Source organism: Balaenoptera borealis (assembly GCF_965194805.1).
Source record: "Balaenoptera borealis genome assembly, chromosome: 15".
Taxonomy (NCBI): Eukaryota; Metazoa; Chordata; class Mammalia; order Artiodactyla; family Balaenopteridae; genus Balaenoptera; species Balaenoptera borealis.
In genome coordinates, this window is record NC_138871.1 from 68,635,135 (window position 1) to 68,655,332 (window position 20,198).

General features: G+C 45.1%; 1 pseudogene across 1 annotated transcript in view; it reads left to right on the forward strand.

Moving 5' to 3' along the window:
* The first annotated feature begins 1,439 nt into the window (after positions 1 to 1,439).
* LOC309612085 (homeobox protein Mohawk pseudogene) overlaps positions 1,440 to 20,198 on the forward strand; it is a 210,909-nt pseudogene continuing 192,150 nt past the window's right edge. The window contains exon 1 of the transcript XR_014249774.1: positions 1,440 to 2,271. The product of XR_014249774.1 is annotated as a homeobox protein Mohawk pseudogene (transcript). The remainder of the gene's footprint in view (positions 2,272 to 20,198) is intronic.

Genomic DNA, 20,198 nt, shown 5'->3' on the forward strand with positions numbered 1-20,198 from the left:
CTTTCATTATAAGGAAGCCTCCTGGACATGACATTAGCACCTTGGTCTCTGTGTGTGTGTGTGTGTGTGTGTGTGTGTGTGTGTGTCCCAGAAACAAGCATCTTTTTATAGCATGGCTTAAATATCCCTCTTTCCTGACTCTTCGCACATTGCGGTACCTGCACACACTACTCACATGCCATTTCCACTACTGAATCAGAATCTCCAAGGGAGGAGGAGCCTGGGACTGTCTTTAATAATGCATGCCAGATGACTCCCATGACTGGGTGAGCATGGGGAACAGGAATTAGATGGTTTATTGTGCTTATGAACCCCCCAGAGATCTAGTTAAATCCAGATTCTGTTTAAGTCGGTCCGGGATGGAGCTGAAATCTGCATTTGTAACAAGCTCCCCAGGTGATGCTGATGCTGCTGCAGCCACTTTGCTTAGCAAGGGTCTAAAGGAAAGGCAGTGAATGTCCACAAGCAGGTGTTGACTGGGGCTAGAGGCCAGAATAATTAGAGAGGGACTGAGCAGACTTTCTGCTCTCCTTGCTCATCTGATGAGTGATGGTAGAAACGATTCTTGATTCTTGAGAAAGCCAGCAAGGCCCTCCAGGGTGGTAATTGCTCAGTAGACTCACCGAGTTCTAGGCCAGACCTTCAGTTTTGCAGGACCAGTCATACTCAAGACTCAGGCAAACCACACTCCCAAAGAACATATGTAAGTCATATATGCTAATTTTAAATGCCCGATAAAACATATAATGATTGGTTAGAATCCTCTCTTTGGCCAACATATGTGTTCTCTGCCTACAAGCAGATCCACGTGGGCAGCTAAAACTCAGATCACAATCAGCAGGTGGCTTGGTGAGCAGACCTTCAGAAGCGTCAGCTGAGTGATTTCAGTGGCCTCTCATGCTGCCGTGGGGACAGACCTTAAGTCATGACTCAGTCAGCCTGGCCTGCCTTTCCTGCTCCTATTATTACTTCTCCTGAAGTGTTTTGAGTTCTACTCATTCCTTCGTTGCTCAAACAGGAAACCCTTCTAAGCCCCAGGCACTGGGCTGGGCACTGAGTCACAGAAATGTTAGTGAAAATTGAGCCCTACTCTTCCTGATTTGCATCTGGAAGCTATTCTATCTCTTACTTGTTAAAAAATAATTTTCAGTCTCCTTCCCCCTGCTCCGCGCGCCTGGGCTCTCCCCGCCCTTCCCCCACCTCCCTCCGAGGCCCTTGGGGACGCGCCCGAGGCGGGGTGGGGGCGGCGGCCGAGGCTGGCCCAAGGGTCTGTGAGGAGCCGGGGAGCCCACCTGGTTCGCGGGCGTGGGGCGGGGCGGTTCCGCAGGGAGGGAGCTCCCCAAGCCACAGTGTGGAGTGAATCCGGAACCCGAGCCCTGCGGAGCTCCCGGCGGCCCGGCCCCAAGGCGCTGCGGCCGCGCCGCGCAGGCGCGCCATGAACCGTCGTCTTCAACAAGTTCAGCGGCGCTGTGCTTTTTGAGGACCGCGGGGCTCCGGAGCGGGAGCGGGGCGGCAGGCCCTACGGCGGCGTCCTGGACAGTACGCACGCTCGCCCCGAGGTGGGCATTACGGACGGCGCGCCCCTCAAGGACAACCTGGGCCTGAGACACCGGAGGACCGGGGCCCGGCAGAATGGCGGGAAGGTGAGGCACAAGCGGCAGGCCCTGCGGGACATGGCGCGGCCCCTCAAGCAGTGGCTGTACAAGCACCGCCACAGTCCGTACCCCACCAAGACGGAGAAGGTTCTCCTGGCGCTCGGCTCGCAGATGACGCTAGTGCAGGTGTCAAATTGGTTTGCTAATGCAAGACGTCGGCTTAAGAATACTGTTCGACAGCCAGATTTAAGCTGGGCCTTAAGAATAAAGTTGTACAATAAGTATGTTCAAGGAAACGCTGAGCGGCTGAGTGTAAGCAGTGATGACTCATGTTCTGAAGATGGAGAAAATCCTCCACGAAACCACATGAATGAAGAAGGCTATAATAATCCAGTTCACCATCCTGTGATTAAAAGTGAGAGCTCAGTCATAAAAGCTGGAGTGAGGCCAGAGTCACGGGCCAATGAGGACTACGTATCGCCCGCAAAATACAAGAGCAGCTTGTTGAATCGTTACCTTAACGACTCTTTGAGACACGTCATGGTCACAGATGCTGCCATGATGGGAAAGACAAGGCAGAGAAACCATTCAGGATCTTTTAGTTCCAATGAATTTGAGGAGGAATTGGTATCTCCCTCATCGTCAGAAACCGAAGGCAATTTCGTCTATCGCACAGGTAAGTCTGTGCTTTTTGGTGATACCTTGTTTAAAACAGAATTAAAGCTAAAAAATGATAATAATAATAATAATAATAATCATAGTATTAATATTAAATATTAAATTAAATATTAAATTTAATATTTAATTATAATATTAAATATAATAATAATTTTTAAGTAAAAAATTTAATAATGGTAAAATACACATAAAATTTACCATCTTAAGCATTTTTAAAAATATTTATTTATTTATTTATTTATTTGGCTGTGCCGAGTCTTAGTTGTGGCATGCAGATCTTTTAGTTGCGGCATGTGGACTCTTAGTTGAGGCACGCATGTGGGATCTAGTTCCCCAACCAGGGATTGAACCTGGATCCCCTGCATTGGGAGCACGGAGTCTTACCCACTGGACGACCAAGGAAGTACCTACCATCTTAAGCATTTTTAAGTGTACAGTTCAATTGTGTTAAGTACATTTAAGGTGTTGTACAACCATTACTAACTATCCATTTCCAGAATTTTTCATCCCCCAAACTGAAACTCTGTATCCATATAACAACAACTCCCTATTCCCCCTACCCACAGTCCCTGGGAACCACTATTCTACTTTCTGTCTCTGTGAATTTTACTATAAGTGGAATCATACAGTATTTGTACTTTCGTGACTGACTTATTTTACTTAGCGTAATGTCCTTGAGATTCATCCATGATGTAGTATGCTCCAGAATTTCCTTCATTTTAAAGGCTGAATAATATTCCATTCCATCTTTATACCACATTTTATTAATCCATTCAACTGTCAATGGACATTTAAGTTGCTTCTACGCTTTGGCTTGTGAATAATGCTGCTATGAACACGTACGTACATATATCTTTGAGGCCTGCTTTCAGTTCTTTTAGATATATACCCAGAAGTGGAATTGTTGGATCATGTGGTAATTCTATTTTTAATTTCTTGAGGAACCACCATTCTATTGCCATGGTGGTCGCATCATTTTACATTCCCATCAACAGTGCACAAGGGTTCCAATATCCTTGCCAATACTTCTGCCTCTTACTTCAAGCAACTTCCTTAGCTATAATCTGGGCCGTTGCCCCAGTGTCCCACCCAAAATATACTCTCTCAGTCTTCCCTGCCCCCTCCAAATTCTGTTCAATCTCTAAAGCTAAGTCTCATGTTTTCTAAAAGTCCAAGGTCATTAGCCTATGATGAACTCACCTCATCTTTATCTGAGACCACTCCTGTTTTCCCTTGATGATGAGTATCTCATTCTCTAATCACCTCCTGTTGCTCCAAGTCATGTTATATGCTCATTGGTTTTTACCCAGCAGTGAAAGCAATTGCCATTTATTGTAACGTGCTTGATAGAATAAGAAAAGCAAGAAGTGTGCAGACAAAAAGGGATCAAATGCCCAAAGCTTGATTCCTGATCTAAGAACTCTGTACATGGAGAAAAGAGGCCGAGTCCTATTGCCCCAGAACACTGTCTGGTGGAGGCTTACTAAGAGCCTCTGCACCGTCTAGTCGGACGTCCTTCCCCCAGCCACAGTCACCCTGGAGAGCACTGACCCTAAACGTCATCAGTTGAGGAGAGATGCTTCTCAGAGGAGAACTGGCTCTGGGAGTGCTAACCACAAATTGTAGCAAACCAGAATTCATTAGTTCAGGGGACTGCTGGAGAAGTCTGTGTGAGTTTTATTACAACGTCTGCAGCCATTTACATTACACAAGGGCCAGGTTTCCTTCCATATCCATTCACCCCATGGTGGATGCCAGCAAATAATCCCAGTGGGGCTGCTGCTGGCTACCAAACCAAACGAACGTTATTTTTTTCCCAATTAATCTGTCCCCTTTTGAGTTTGAACTCTTCCCGACCCTTCATTGTGTTCTCTTTCGGGATGCTATAGAAACCCTTGGCTGTCTTATGTTATAGAAAGAGCCGATCAGTGCTGGCGTTGGCCTCTGGGAATGATGATTTCTCTGCCGTCACATGAATGCTCTGATGCGTGACATGGCCTCTGCTCTCCATGGCTTGCCCTGCACCCATCTGTCAGCATGAAGCAACTCCCTGAAGCCCCGGCCACCACTGATGGCATAGGCAGCAGAGGGCTCAGTTCCGACGTCCCTTCAAGCTCTTCCACCCAGAACGGAATTTCAGTCATGTCAGGAGTGCCTGACCCAACACAGGTCTCCCAAGCTCATCAGAACCGGAGGGGAACTAGAAGCTCTGGCAAGAAGGAGACTTTTAGGACATTTAAACCAACTTCCAGCTGGTATTTGAAGCCCTGCCAATTGGTTGTCAGCCTATTTGAACTTCTGTGACAGGGAACTCACTGCCCCCAAGGCACTTCAATCATCTCTAGACAGCACTTTTGTTCTGGAGCTGTTGATGCCCCCAAGAGTCTACTGAGAAGGAACTGGCATATACGTAGGGAGAAGCCCCCTCCCTGGCTCTGGGGTAAGAATTCGCCTTCCTGCCCTGAGAACCACAGAGCACCCCATCTGTTCCCAAGTTATGCCTCATCAAGAGGCCCCAAAGGTTTTGGTGTTACTCTCTGCCCAGCTGGCTACCCTTACCGTGGTCCAATTACTACCCACTCCCCTCCCCAGTGGGAACCACATTTCCCTCGTAATCCTAACAGCTGGACACCTGGGGTGTCAGCAGACCATAAGCAGCCCAGGGTCTCTGCCCTACTTCAAGCCCTCATCACCTCTTGTCTTGACCATTACAGTCACCCTGGACTCACCTCTCTGTCTCTAGGCTCCTTGCCTCCTCTCTCCATGCAGTTGTCAAAACAACCTTCTTAAATGCCAATCTGACCATGATATTATGCTCAGCATCAGGGCATCCATCTTCTGTGAAATCAAGCCCAGCCTTACTGCCGAGCCTCAGGGTCTCTCTGGTTCTCCAGGTTAGTCCACCCCTGGCTGCTTCCCCGACTCCATCTCGGGAAGGAGCCCACCATCCCGGCATTACCCAAGGCTGTGATTCTTCCTCATCTCCTCCTTCACCCCTCACCCATATCCACTCTGAGAGCAAGTCCCACCCATTCTACCTACAAAATATATATTTAGCTACTTACCCCCACTCTCCCACCTCCCTGGTCCAAGCCACCATCATCTCTCACCTGGGTGACAGCAGTAGTCTAACTGGCCTTCCTACTTCCACTTTTGCTCCCTTCTAACTCATTCTCTACATAGCAGTGAAAATAAACTTTAAAAGTATAATTCAAATTATGTCATTTCACTGTAAGCATTTGAATGGCTTCTTATTGGTCTTAGAATAAAATCTTGACCAAAGCCCTGTATGACCTTGCTTTGCCCACATATCTGACCACCTCTCATACTGTTCTCCACAGTCATTGTGCATCTGTCTCTACCAACCACAGGCCCTTTGCGCTTCCTGCTGCCCCAGCATGGAGCACCCTTTCCGTGGCTCTATAATCTGCTGCTCATCCTTTAGGTCTCAGCTGAAACATCACCACCTGTGGAATGCTTGCTGTGACCTGCTTTTCTCTATTGCACCACCTTGTTTAGTTCATTTTAGCAATACTCACAATCTGTAACTAATTAGTGTACTTGACTCCTTGTATATTGTCTAACTCCCTCAATAGAAAGAAAGGTCCATGAGAGCAAGGACCTCTCTCTTTCATTATATCCACTGGATCAACCACATCAAACACAGTTCATAGCATGTGGTAGGCCCTCTATAAATTTTGTCTGGATGCTAAATGAATCCAGCCCCTGCTGCTTCTTCAGTCTTTCTTCTCTGCCACTCCTCACCATGACACCCACATTCCAGCCATGCTGATTGGAATTCCCTGAAGATGCACACTGCTTTCCATCTCTGTGCCTTTGCACATGCCTCTGGGCTGGGATTCTTGATCTACTATGTCTAACTAGAAAACTCCTCTGATTGAAATATCATCTCTTCTCCAAAGCCTTTCCAGCCTCACAAAGCAAAGTTAGTCCCCCAGACCTCCATGGCCACAGTATGGTGCCCATGGCTCTATTCTTGCTCTTGGCAACTTGGTTGTAATGATTCATTTTCCTATCTGTATCCTCTGTAAACTCTGATATCCCTGAGGAAATAGAGCATGTTTCCATCTCCCCAACCTTCATGCACAATCAAGTCCAGAACCTGGAACATATTAGTTGCTCAACAAACATTTGTTGAAAAGATGACTGAATGAAGTGGAAGAGCAGTCCCTGCATGTAAATTCAATAGGCCAGGTTACTAATCTCAGCCCCCTGGTAATTGGGTAACTCATAATGCCACTTTGTGTCTCAGTTTCTTCACCTGTAAATTGGGAATAATAAATCATTACCTATCTAAGGTTAGTTTAAGAATAAAATAAAATAGTAAATACAAAAACAGTTTGAAAAATATAAACTCATTCATTTCAAAAATATTTGAGTCCTTCCTTAGTGCTAAGGCACTCAAGTTACAAATATGGAGACATGATCTTTTAAAGGGTTCTACTTCTTCAAGATGGCATTAGCCACCCACCATAAAGACATGTCTACCTCCTACTGACTTGGTTCTTGGTCTGCTGCATCTTTGCATCTTTGCATGAACCCTTTGGTTCCGGATTCACTGCATACCTGTATAGTCTAGTTTTACTGAAGGTCTCTGCATGCTTTTCAGCTATAATCATGGCTGAAAAATTCCCTTACCAATCCTGGTTCCACTTCAGGAAAACTGTCAGCAGTACACACAGCACCAGGCCCATCCATCTGTGTAAGAGATAATGTAATTCTAAGACAATATTTAACATTGTGGGATGAGGCATAAATTCAATATGTTTTCAGGCAGAATAGAAAAAAATATGTGCCTCATCTCATTAATCACAATAAGAATGAGGGATGGGGCAGATACCCAGGCTGGTGCTATTCCCTTCAAGTTAATCTGTCTTAATACTAGGTCCTTGATAAAAAGAATGCCCATATCGTTGTTCTGCTTGCTCAATGGCAATTTACATTGGGGGAGCACAAGATTTATGGAGTAACAAGAACCTCTCAGTAATAAAAACTTGAGTGATCCATGCTGTGTTTGGAGGTAACTTCTACTGCAAACACTCTCTGGGGATGAAACTTCAAGAGAAGGATTTCAAGGTAGGTATTTATAAAACTGATCTATTCACAAGTGCCTATTGGATTCATTCATTCACTCACTGAACAAATTTTTGCTGGGCACTGACTCTTGCAAGAGGCTCTGTTAGGGGTTTGAAGCTGCCAAAGAAACCAGATATGGTCTGTACCCTGGAGGGACCCGCATTTGGGGATATGCAGCTCATACACAATAATGAGGGCGCCACGAGGACTGCAAGCTCCGGTGTATACCAGTGCCTGTCACGGAGCCTGGCACAGAAAAGCTCATTAAAAATCTGTTAATGACAAGTGTCCATCAACAGATGAATGGATAAAATGGTACATACGTGCAAAGGAATATTATTCAGCCTTAAAAAGGAAGGAAATTCTGACACATGCTACAACCTAGACAAACCTTGAGGACATTATGCTCAGTGAAATAAGCCAGTCACACAAGTACAAATACTATATGAGTCCACTTATATGAGAACCCTAGGGAGGTCAGGTTCGTGGAGACAGAAAGTAGAATGATGGTTGCCAGAGGCTGGAGGTAGGAGGGAATGGCGAGTTATTGTTTAACGGGTGTAGAGTTTTGGTTTTGCAAGATGAAAAATGTTCTGGAGACAGATGGTGGTGATGGTTGGAGACCAAAGTGAATGTACTTAATACCAGTGAACTGTACACTAAAAAATGGTTAAGATGCTAAATTTTATGTTGTGTATAGTTTAACCACCACCACAACAAATTTTAAAAGTCTATCAGGATGTCGAGAGAGAGCTTGAGGCCAGAGATGCAATGGAGTGTTCCACAGAGAAGGGATCACTGGGAGGATATGGGCTTTCCCAGGGAGGTAGGAAGAAGAGGGCGTAGAATTGTGCTGAGGACACACTCCAGCGGGTCAAGGAAGGGAGGCCAAGGGAAGTGTGGTCAGAACGTGCAGGAACAGTGGGCTAGTTAGGGACATGGAAATGAAGGATCAGAGAGTTCCAAGGAGATCCTTTTAGAGCATGACAGACGTTGACCAAAGCCTTTGCATTTGACAAGTAAGAGGTAACAGGCAACCCCTAGGAGAGCTTCTTCAGAGAATTGTGTTGGCAGTGAGGCTTCAAAAGGTTAAATACCAAGTGAATGGAGAATAAGACATTGAAGTTTGAGAGTAAAGGAAGGAGAATGATGGCAGAAACTTGAAGGAATCAGTGGACAGGGGAGAAGAAAGATTTAGCAAGGGACATGGATTGAAAGAAAAGGAGAGATGTTCTAGAAGGATCTGGAATGGTTGGGAAGGATGCTTTGGGGGATTCCTTCTCCCTTTGAAACAAGAAGGCAGGATAAGGAGATGGAGGAGTTATCAGGAAGAAATAAGGCAGAGAACAGGGAGCTGAAGGGCTCCTGTCTCCTCAGGGAAGCGGGAAGCAAGACCGAGTGCTGACAGTGAGAAGACGCAAATGTGCCAGAGAAGAGTTGAGAGTTTGGAGATGGTGTTGTAGGGAATGTGGACCGGCATGGATCCAGCTGAGGTCAGAGCCCCTGTGGGTGTGGGGAGCCCAACAACGCTCAGCTGCTGGTGGCCTGAAGGAAGAGAGCACATGGAACATTTCCCAGAGAGACAGGCTTCCCAGGATGGGCAAGAGCACGGATAAAACCGACCTCCACGAGGTCTGGGCTGGATGGCAAGGAAATCAGGATCCAAAGGAGCTAGGAGGGTGTGAAGTCAGGGACTAGAGTTTATGATGAGGGTGAGGAGATGGTTCTGGAAGAAAGAGAAGGAACTTTGGAGTCTGAAGTCCTGGTCAAGCAGCTGTGTGGGATGGCAGCATCCAGGTGAGTGCTGCTGACAGGGAGTGGACACCATCCAAGTACAGGAACTGTGAGGTCCACGTATTTGTGGGATGTTGAAATGTCCCCAGAGATGGTGACAGGGTGATGAGGTGGGAACAAGTGTTAGATGAATGAGAACACCAACCACCAGGGAGGGAAGATGGTGTGAAGAAGAAAGTTTACTTGGCTGGCTAGGACAAGAAGAGGAAGAGCTTGTTGAAGGACAGAGGCGCCACTGTGGGGGGATGGGAGCTGAGGGCACCACAAGACCCAGTCAGTCAGTCAGGAAGAAACAGGCTGGGGGCAGGAATCAACTTCTCCTGAAGAAGGTTCACTGTGGGCAAAGCTGAGGCCACCCATGAAGAAAGGAGGGCTGAAAGGAGAAGGTGCTGGAGTTCGGAATTTACAGCTTGAGCAATAATTGTGAGCAAGCTGGATGAGGAGTCAGGCTAGAGGGACGGGAGGGGATTCCAGAGGGAGGCCTCAGGGCGGCGTGGTGAGGAAGCGCTCTCACTCCAAGTGTCCGTGAGACTAGTGAGCCCTCAGCCTGATGGAGAGGAGCCCTGGGAAGGAGGTCCAGAGCAGTGCTCAGTGCGTGGATTCTCAAGTGCCACAAAACTGGGCTGACAAGCATGTGTCTTGGGACTGGAGGACTCCTACGTGCAAGCCTGCCAGTCAGGACACCAGGGCTCTCATTCCAGCTGCCACCAGCTGCTTTATGAACCTAAGTAATAAGCCTTTTCTTTTCTTTTTTTTTTTTTGAGGGTGAGGGGAGCTACTCTGAGTCTTGGACTCCTTTTCTGCAAAATGGGAGTGTTTAGAATAGGTGATCTTTCAGCTTCAAAATGCTGTGATGCTGTGAATCTGTTCCTTGGTCTCTTCATGCCACCACTTCTGCCTGTGTTCAATTATGATGATCCAACTCCACACTGTCTCCATTGGTGGGAAGGATAGACGCTCATTAGAAAAAAGTAGAAGCCCTTGGCTGAGTAAGAATGTCACTACATACTTAATCCGGGCAGCTGTGAACACAAACATCTCCTTTTCCAAATTAGTTACAGCCCTCCAGCTCTTGGGAGACAAATGAGCAAAAGGCTGAGGCTTGGCAAGTGGAGCCAGGCTGGACTGGGGGCCCCTCCTCCCCTCAGCAGGATGCTTCAGCACAGGCCCCAACCTGCACAACTCCGACTGATTTTGATCCTTGTGACAACAGAAGTGTCATTGAGGGCAAGTGAGCACTCCCATTTTACAGACGAAGAAATCAGAAACCAGAAAGCTTCAGTAATTTCCCCTACATCTTGTGGCCCTCCACACACATACTCCAATTCTACCTGCTTTGGATTCCTGAAAAGTGTCACATTTCAAAGCTCCTCTGTATTTTTGCGTATTTTATATCAACGAGTATTTCCTTGCCTAAATAGCTTAACACTTCATGGATATCTCCTCCTCCACACCCCCCTCAACCCAGTCACCATGCCTCCCAGTCCACTTTCCAAACCATATTTGGACATTAATCCCATCACCCACAGTCAAAATGCCATCTAATCTGGAAGGAATACGGCTGCAATATTAGGAGAGCAGAGAATAAATACTGAAACCCATAACACTTTGTCATCCTCTTAGCTCCTGTATGCACTTACTGAAATGCATTTGGCCAAATGAGAAGGGGGGAAAGAGAAATGAATGCTAAAGAAATTAATAGTAACGGCATAAAGAAATTGTATTTTGACTTAATACTATTATTACTTATTATAAGTGATACTATTATAAAGATCTCAGGCGCTGTCAATTAGTTCTGTGTTTTTTGGACTTAAGAAGAGAGAAAAAATTTAAACTTACTTTCTGGACCAGGAGAGTAATAATCATTTTATGACTATGTATATTCATTTTCTTAGCCTCAGATGAAAAAGGAGACCAGGGACTAGTTATAACAAATGTTCATGCTTTATTTGTCAGGTCACCCTACATGACCAAAACAATATGTTTTATGGAGTTCCCATGAGAGCAGAGTATTGAACCTAAATGGAAGAAAAAGATTCTGTCTTCAAGGGATTTGCCTTCTCGGTGGGAATATAGGGCCTAGACACATAAAAGAATTATAATTAGTTTTACAAAGACTTGCAAGTCACCGCCAAGTGCTGATTGGTAGTGAGCAACAGAGCGTGGGTCTGTGCGGAGCTGACAGAGGAGAAAAGGGCCCTGAATGAGCTGAGGTTGGTGAGGACATGCATAGAGCTGGGAGACCAGGTCACTCTGGGTTACAAGCACAGTGTTTGACACAGACCAAGGCTTTGTTCATATTCAGTCAGTGTTTGAGGCAGAGCATATGTTGTTGGAGAGGCAGGCACCAGGTATTGCCAATAGAGGGAATGGTATGCCAAGCTGTAGACAACATCCCCAGAGCTCTAGTGGAAGTTCTGTGTTCTCCTCTAACAACAGTCATCATCATATTCCAGGCCCTGTAGGTTCATCATACTGAGATCCTTACAACTACCCTCTCACGCAGTGATGGCAAATGGGCGTCAGCCAACACACCAACCCCAATTGGCTGTTAGTAGTTGCTTGGGGCATCATGTGGATGGCATCCAGGCTTGGTGAGAAAGGGAGTCCTGATGGGCTGTGGGATCTGCCATGGGCAGAGAATGATGTGGTACTCACAAGTGTATTTGCCATCTCTATTCCAAGAGATGCCCACTGATTAGATTAGGAAACCAGGGTTAAGTTAAAGAACGTTCATAAGCTCATGTAGTTGCTTTTTGTGAAGCTAGGGAAGGGTAATATTAGGAAAAGGAACCCCTATTTCAAGACGTTTTCTTTTCATCTGTTGTAAAATTGTCATAATATAACAACTTTAACAGAGCAAGCCACTCTACTACCACCTCCTGGAAAGTTGTCATTAAAAAAAAATAAAGATCTATAGTATCTGTGACGTGAATGCCTTAGATGTGGCATCCTTGTGCAGGACACAGCCTGCACAGCTATACATTGATGACCCTGAACCAGGATTTGAATCAAGATGATCTATAGTGGTTCCACTACCCCACACTGCCTTAATGAAAAAGTGAGGCAGTTGTAGAGGAAAGGCAGTAAGGTTTTAGAGGGCCTTAAAATTTTGCCTAAAGAGCTTGGACCTGATGTAATAGGTAGGTGAAAAGGGCTGTTTATATGCATATGCTCTCCTTAAATCAGACATTTATAGGTTGAGTACCTATAAAGTTTCGCATTTTGCGAAGCATGTTACACTTTTTAAAATACTTCAGATAGGTTATTTCGTTTGATCCCTACATGTGAAACTACAATAGATTCCTGAACAAGGAATCATCATCAGTTGTGGGGGAACTGGGGCGTGGATCTCAGAGCAGAAGTTATATAAAGCTTCCCTCTTTTAAAAAAGGCATGTGAGGTTGTACTCCTTTCCTCAACTAGGTTTGAATTCTCTTAACTGAAACTGAAATGTGCATTTCATTATTTGATTCATCAGCATCTCGAGTAGACTTGCTAAATCATAGCTCCAATCACGGGATGTGCCAGAATAATTAATTACACTGTGAATCCTCCTGACAGCATTTTCCAGGGACTGAGAGGGAAAAAAAAAAAGACTAAACATAAGAAAACAGGAAAATCTGGGTCAACTTTCTATATATTCATCCTGGGCTTCTTCCATTTGAGTCCTGGCTTTCTGTAATCGAGTGACCTTGAGCAAGTCACCTCCTGAGTTTCCTCCCCTATAAAAATGAGAAGGTGGGAATAGATTATCATTCAAGGTGGCAGGAGGGAAAGAGATGATATATTCAATTAGATAATTTGAGGTGCATTTAAGAGAGAAGATTCTTTATAAAAGTGTGGGCAGGGTAAGGGAACCACCGGGGATAGAGCAGTAGCCCAGGGCCAGTAACCACAGGCTGTTGCTGCCCCAGTCCTGAAGGGAAAGTGGAGCACAATTACCAGAATCCAGAGGGAGAGAGCTGTGGAGAGAAGGCTGCCTTGAGAAGGGCAGGACCTTTGCTGAGGGACAGACTGGCATGCCACAGCAAAGGAAACAGAGAAGTAGATTCCCCAGTGCCACTCTCCTTCCTCCCTCTAATCTCCAGTGATGCTCCCCATTGGCCAAACCCAACTAGAAGACAGAAGGCAAAAGAGCTGGGGATGTACTCCATGCAACTCAGCCTCCTGCAGCACAAAGCAGGGAGGAGAAGGGCAGAGAGGGAATCGGGGGGTGGGCAGGAGATGCCCAGCACACTCCCTGAGTCCACCCAATATGAACATACTCAATGTACATCAGACACCCTGTCCTCTTAAAGCATGCCAAATGGAAACATGTTAGAAGAAATTTTTTTTTTTTTTTTGAGTAGAGAATGTGCTGGCAACTTAGGGGAACATGGCATAAAGCATGGAGTCCGCCATGGTAGGTGAGCAGAATACATTTACAGAATGAACAAATACATGAAAGAAAGGAAGTAGCCCCAACTGAGGTCTAACAGCAAAGAACTATGACTCGCTACACGTACACACGCGCATGCACACGCACAGACTATCTCTAAAGTAAACTTTAAGCTTCTCACAATAGCATGGAATTTACTAGGCAGTGAGTCAATTCTGAGATTCCAGCCTTGAGGCAGAATCACTGAGGCACCCGAAAGGTCCATTGTTATGCTGTGTCACAAGGCTGGGCAGACCTGGAATCCCATGATTTTAAGTCTGGGAAGGACTTGAGGAAGCAGCTAGTGCCACCTGCCCCTTTCTATTGCAGGGTGGGTTCCATGAGCTGCAGAAGGGCCTGACTGTCAGATACCCACCTGGACGGGGCAGAGCCTGTGTGGGAGCCATGCCCAACCCCTGCTTCCCCACCAGCCCCCTTAGGACTCAGTGCCTCACTCCAGTGTGGCAGCTCTCGTAAGTGTGGGAAAGGTTGCTAGTTTAAAAACTTTCAGATCTTAAAAGATCTCAGATGCAGACTGGAATTCTGGCACTGCTGGGGATGAATCGATGGGAAATAGTCCTCAGTGATTCCTACCTCCCTCAGCCAACAACAGCCAAGCCCCTTGCATCCTACCCTCCCTCCTAAGTACAGTTGTTAAGAGAGTAATGGGTATAATATTTAATTATCACCATAGTAAGTTTCCTATTAGCAAAGTGAGAGAAGGCAATTTTTCCTTTCTTGTACTTATCACTGCTGTCTAAGCATTCCCCAGCACATGAAACTATATTTCTTCCCAAAGCCAGAACTGGATGAGTAAAGGAGTAAGAACCCTTGCCTGAATGTCCTCCCCACCTCCAGTGTGTGTTAGACCCTAACATCAAATGTGTAAAACTTGTCTTAAGTTGGTACTGTACACTCAGGCTTCCTCTGTTTCCTTTTAACTGATGATTATTTTCAAGGCCCTCAGCATCCTTGTATAGTTGCTTACCTGATATAAATGCAATATTAATGCCTTTAAAGTATGAATCTATGCCAAAGATCACCTTTTGTTTTACTAAAGACTACTTAGAGGAAATAAGAAAAATCATGTTTGCTCTCCAAGTTCCTCCAGTGTTTTGAGACACTGGTTTACACTTTATACCAATGTGCTTTTCTCTAATATCAGTGCTCAAGACACAGTGAAGCAAATTAAAAAAAAAAAAAAAAAAATCCCTGAATGCTGATTAGACATCACCACTAAAAAACTACACTTATAAGCTAGGATTTGTTATATGCAAATATTTTCTGCCTCTTCTGTTTAAAACAATAAAGTGCATTTATATAAATAAAAAAAAAAAAAAAAGATCTCAGAGCCCCAAACTTCATGGGTCTTCTAAATAACCTTTGTTTCGCCAAGCTCTCTGCAATCTTAGCATTCACCTCTCAGCACGATTTTCCCACAGCTTCTGCCCAAGTTGTCTTAACTGCACTCTCCCTTGCCATTAACAGAGCCCCTGAAGTAGACTAATACCAGGTCTGAAGACCTAAAGGCTTGGGCTGTTCTTGATACTAATATTACAAATAATAATAAAACCTGCCATTTATTCTGCACTTTCTGGGCATCAGGCTCTGATCCAGACAATCTCACATTCCTTATCTCAACTAACCCTCCCCAGACCCATCGAGTTGGGGATTCTGCTTCTTGTTGCTCATTTGAGGACACTGGGGCAATTGCCCCAGACACTGAGCAGCCTGCCTGCCTGCCAAGTTAGCAGGAGACTCAACGTATTTCTCTGCACTCACCCCGATGTCTCCCCTGTGCTCTGCAAAGACCTTCAAGGGTAGGAAGAACCTGCTACTTCACCATGTTTGGGGACATGTTATCCTGGCAGTGATGGCCTTGCAAAGAGAGATTCTGTGGACTGTATCACTAACCAAGCCCCAAGGGCTCTGCAGGGCACTTCTCAGGGAGCCTTGTTCAGCCTCTTCACCACATGCACGTCCTAGACCTGGGTGCTGGAAGAAAGGGGGTAGCTAACATTATCGAGGGCCTGCTCTGTGCTTTGTGCTTCAGATAGTCCGTGTGACTTAATCCTCCCACAACCTTGTTAAGTAGGAATTATCATTCCCATTGTACAGATGAGGAAACTGAGATTTGCCAAAAGAGTAAAAAGTGAAGTCAGTTCTGTTTTGAAAGCAAATATTCTTTTCACTACACACTGCTCCCTCAGATAATGAAAGAAAAAAGGGAAGACAGGAAAGCTTCAGAGATCATCTTGGTCAACCTGTCACTGATGCAGGGACCTCCTAGAAGGACAGCTCATTCTGTTATGGGACGACTGGAGAAAACATTCTCTGATATAATATGACTTCGGCCTTGGCTGGGTTGGGGGACAGAGTTTAAGAATGAGGGGAGACCAGGGCCTGGACCAGAGGACTCCCTGAGGCAACTGGAAATGCCAGAATCACAGGAGTGAGCTACCCAGGTGGAACCATATGAAAATCTGATCAGCCAGCCTTCCAGTCTTCATCCCAGTGTTGGATAAAAACCTCTAATAGGACAGGGCAGTGGACAGAGAGACATTAATCCACACTCCTTTGCTGTTGAAGCTCAAGTAACTGTAAATCCACTTAATACTGTTATCAACTAATCCACATCTATCTTATTACTTGAAAGGATAGCCAGAGAGATTTCATCAAAAGCTGAAATGAGATGCATATTCTCTACTGCGTTACTCCCCCACCTGTGCCAAGCCTAACAGCAGAGAAAACGAGATTGGTTTGCATGCCTGATTCTGAATTTACCCGTAGTAGCTTTTCAGTGATCCCTGCGTTCTTTTCTGAATGCTCCCAAACCATCTGGTTAGATTAAAATTTGGCCAAGGACCTATGCCAGTATTCCCACTACGAAATTGATTTTTTAAATTCAGAACACTTACCTACATCTAATCTTCAACAGGCATCTGTGTAACCAAGACAGCCTTGAGTTACCTGCATGACTTAGACGACCACACCCTTGGTATCACATCCAGCCTCAGAAATCACCTTTAAGAACCTTTATGAACACAAGACATTTCTCTCGGTTTCATTCTTTTTTTTTTTTTTAAGATGATGTTTCTGGTTTTTTTTTAAAGTTATTTATTTATTTTTGGCTGTGTTGGGTCTTTGTTTCGTGCGAGGGCTTTCTCTAGTTGCGGCGAGCGGGGGCCACTCTTCATCGCGGTGTGCGGGCCTCTCACTATCGCGGCCTCTCTTGCTGCGGAGCACAGGCTCCAGACGCGCAGGCTCAGTAGTTGTGGCTCCGGGCCCAGTTGCTCCGCGGTATGTGGGATCTTCCCAGACCAGGGCTCGAACCCGTGTCCCCTGCATTGGCAGGCAGTTTCTCAACCACTGCGCCACCAGGGAAGCCCCTCGGTTTCATTCTTGTTAGCAGAACCACTGGACCAAAATGAAGTCAACAAGTTTTTGCTAAGCCCCACTTTGTGCCAGACACTGAGCCAGGCCCTGGAGAAGCCAGAACTGAATAGGCCACAGTCCAGGCCAATTCAGAGTCTCACCCTAAGGTCCTGATTCTTTCTTCCCATCCCTAATGCCTTCTCCCACTCTTTTTAAGCCACTCTGACCTGAACCACCAAGGACTCAAACCGTTGTCTCTTCTCTCCTCAAGGGCAGGGACTGTTTTATTTCTCCATGCCTGCCCAGTAGAGAGCCCCATGTCTTCCATGGAAAAAACACTCAATACACACTTGTAGCAAGGGTAACAGTGTTGCTAATGGGTTGGGGAAAGAAGACACAGTCTAAAGATAAATTAATTTCTGATTTAGAAGGAAGGGATTACAAAACACATTAACTATAGTGTTGCCGATTAATATGATTGAGTATTAAAACAGATCCTGCAGTACTGTAATTTGGAATGGAAACCATGACATATTCTTCCAGTCAAGCCAAGGGTGATATTTTTCATTATTAGCTTTTGATTAATCCTACTAGATTAATCCTACAGGCTGTACATTTGTTCTTAAGGGTTTAGTTGCTGTTATGTAAATGAATTTTCAGCATCCAGTTCACCTTTAAGGTAATTAAATTAAGTGTGGTGAGTTAAGAACATTAGGCATCTATGAAAAGTACCTGAGAAAAATTTCATTTGCTCAGATGAGAAGGTGGCCTTCTCTGTTTCTTTTCCTTCGTTCCTGTTTCTCCCAGGTCCTGGGTCCTCCACATCCCCTCCCAGTCTCCTCTCCTGCTGGCTCCAACTAATTTGTCAGTTAAAAAAGGACACATGTTGAGTAAAAGTAACAACCTGTTTCATAAACAAGCTCAGCTGCTTCCAAGAGAAACCAGAGGGACTCATGTTCCTTGCTGAGATGCTCCTCTCCTCCATTTTTTGAATTGTGTTCCAGTTTTGATGGTATAATGTTGCTCACGCATGAACTGTGTATTTAACATGAATTGTAGAATCAAAGCTCAGGTGTTGGGTCTAGCAGATTAGAGAAATGAATTTACCTTTTCCTGCCTCCTGGGTAAATATGAAGAAATGTCCCCTTTTAATAGAGGATGCATAGCATAGGGTGGATGGGGAGTAGAAAGAGCATGGACTTTTGAGGTAGGCAGGCTTGGCTTTCAGTCAGTCCAGTTCAGTTCATTCGTTCATTCATTCATTCATTCGCTGAATACTTATTGAGCACATACTGTGGACCCACCCCATTCTGGGCATTGGGGAGAAGCAAAGAAAACTGCATTCCACAGGGGCTTTGAACCTGCACTCCATATCTTACTAGCTGTGTAAGACATTGGATATATTTGTTCAGTTCTCTGAGCCTCAATTTCCTCACCCATAAAATGGGAATATTAAGAATAAGATTGTTCAAAGAATAAAATAAGATGATATTTATTAAGTACTTAATAAACAAGTTGTAATCCTGGGCGCATGGTTCCTTAGAGGACTGTGGATAGAATTGAAGGGCCTATGAACTTGGAGGGGAAAAAAAATTACATCTTTATTTTTAGAACTTGTGACAGAAATTTAGCAGTTCTTCAATTGTGAATGTAGGAAATAAATCTACTGTAGTAGTATATGTGATTTTGTCACAAATACAAATCTCATTACAGCTGTTGCAGATATCATGAAATACTGTTTAAGCTCATCACTACTTCAAATGGACAGACATTATTAGATCTGCCATGAGATGCTGTTATTAAATGTATTAATAAAGAAGCATACAGATTACTATATCATAACTTTTTTATATATTGATAACTATATTTCACTTTAATTGGTTTCCTTTGTAGTTCTATGTATTTTATTTTATGTGTTTGGAAACATTACTCTAAGAAGGGGCCCACAGGCCTCACCAGACTGCCAAAGGGGTCTGTGACACACATGAAAAGGGAAGAACATCGACTTAGATGGTGTCTACTACAGTGGTTCTCCAATTTGAACTGTGTTGAAATCACCTGAAGGCCTTGTTAAAACACAAACTGTTGTCTCCTACCCCCAAGTTTCTGACTCAGTAGGCCTGGGGTAAGGCCTCAGGTGAGGCTGATGCCTCCATGGACCACACTGTGAGAACCCCGGCCTAGTACATGATAGGTATTAAATGTTTCTTCCCCATATTGACCTGACACATGAACAATTTCAGGGCACTGGAGTGCTAGCAAATGGTTCAGAGCGACACAGGAATACACCATCTGACTCTGCTAGCCAGGCCATGCTGAGCTTTAGCCCCTCCTCTGCCCATGGCCAAGGTCTTGTGACCCTACTGATTGTAAGCTCAGCCCTTCCCTCGCCTCTAGCTCCAATTCTGATTTAGGCAGGGGCACTTTAGGAAGCACTGAATGTTCTGGGATTCAACATCAAGCCATACTCACATCTTGGCCAGCTCTACCCCCTTGTCCCTTGTCCCCAGGAACGATACATGGCTTCTGCTTTATTCCATGGTACATGAATCCTTGACTCATGCCCTAGCCCCTGTTAGACAAGTGCCTGCCCTCATGCTAGGGTTTGGAGTCCTAGTCTGGATAGTGCAATGACTGAGTCCCTGTTGCCTCCTAGAATTCCAACCTTCCTGCATTTTATGAGCATTGCCTGCTATTGGTCTTCTTTTTAACATGTTTCTCCCTTCTATGGGGCCACGTCCTCTTCAGAACACCTGCATAACCAGCAATACCTATTGCCATGTCCTTCAGATTCCAGATCCTGGGCCTTTGCCAGGCTCAGCACCTGAGACAACTCCTCATTTTGGAATAAGCTTCTGGGGCCCAGGTTCTGCCTGCTTCAGTTAACCCATCCTTCTGGAGTTCACACACCCTATCGTGCCACAGATAACACATTTGTCATGCTTTGTGATTTGGGGCAGGATCAAGCCCCAAAGATTAATATAACATCTTTGGAAGTGCTTATGCTTGTGGAATGTTTAGCTCAATTAATCATTTATTGAGCATCTATTAAGTGCTAGGTATTATGCCAAGCCTTAAGGATATAAAAGAAAAAACTAAGATTCAGACCTTGCTTTTTTTTTTTTAAATTAATTAATTAATTAATTTTTTTGGCTGTGTTGGGTCTTCGTTTCTGTGCGAGGGTTTCCTCCAGTTGTGGCAAGCGGGGGCCACTCTTCATCACAGTGCGTGGGCCTCTC